This window comes from Penaeus monodon, chromosome 19, assembly GCF_015228065.2.
Source record: "Penaeus monodon isolate SGIC_2016 chromosome 19, NSTDA_Pmon_1, whole genome shotgun sequence".
Classification (NCBI taxonomy): Eukaryota; Metazoa; Arthropoda; class Malacostraca; order Decapoda; family Penaeidae; genus Penaeus; species Penaeus monodon.
The window spans coordinates 39,081,016-39,082,048 of record NC_051404.1 but is presented as its reverse complement, the minus strand read 5'-3'; positions in this window follow the sequence as shown (position 1 = coordinate 39,082,048).

Genomic DNA, 1,033 nt, shown 5'->3' with positions numbered 1-1,033 from the left:
ATACACGCATTATGTATTCATTTGTGTGAATTTCCTAATATGTTTCTTGGCATGTATGTTATGCGTTTGTTATGTGATAAAGATAGTATAAATACTTTTTTTAATGTAGAATATCACAGTTGTGATATCCTATACCTTCAGCTTATATTTTTCAGGTAAGCAATGTAGCTTTATTAGCTTCTTTACTACCATCTTAAACTATTATCATATTTTTATCATCAATATTTATTATCGCCATTCACTGTTTTCATTTATATCTACCAGCAGTGCCTTCGGATATTCTAAAACTAAAATATATTCTTTTGTTTCTTAATATCTGAGAGTTGAACAAAATTATTAGCTTCGACTAGCATGCCTCTCAGTAGCTTACATTAGTAGTATCCACTGGCACATTAAATATTTATTATGTGCATTTTCACTTCAGTTTTACGTAGGCCGAAACCTCAACACATGGCGATATTCGCTTTGATGATTGGCCTGGCCCTGATCACTGTCCAAAAATCGTCGAGTGAGGCAAATAAGGTTAGTGTGAGGACTGAAGGAAGACCAGAATTTTGTGTGAGAGATATGTAAAAAAAAAGAAAGAAAAAGGGGGGAAACTCGCAAACTTACGAAAACGTTTAACGGGTAAAGTCATGAACGACTTAATCTTAATGTCTCAAAAATAACATATGACCATTGATATTGAGTTAATTAGAATTTTGCGTCGCACAAAATTGCATTATATGATAAACAAATCCAATAAAGATTATAAGATTATCATTAAGCTCATTGTATGCATATATGTACTAATATCACTGTTAGTACATATATAATGACTCCAGGGAAAATTATGATACATTTTTTTACACAATGGCCGCCGTGACTTGAGAGTCTAGTTGTCACAAGACCTAACAATTATTCATAAAGGATCAAATTGTTCTTTTATGCAATTACTCCACATTTACGGTTATGGTGATCAGAGTCTTGCGCGAATTTGCAGAGTGGCTACTTGTTGATGACGTGACATTTAATGTAATATGTGATGACTTTT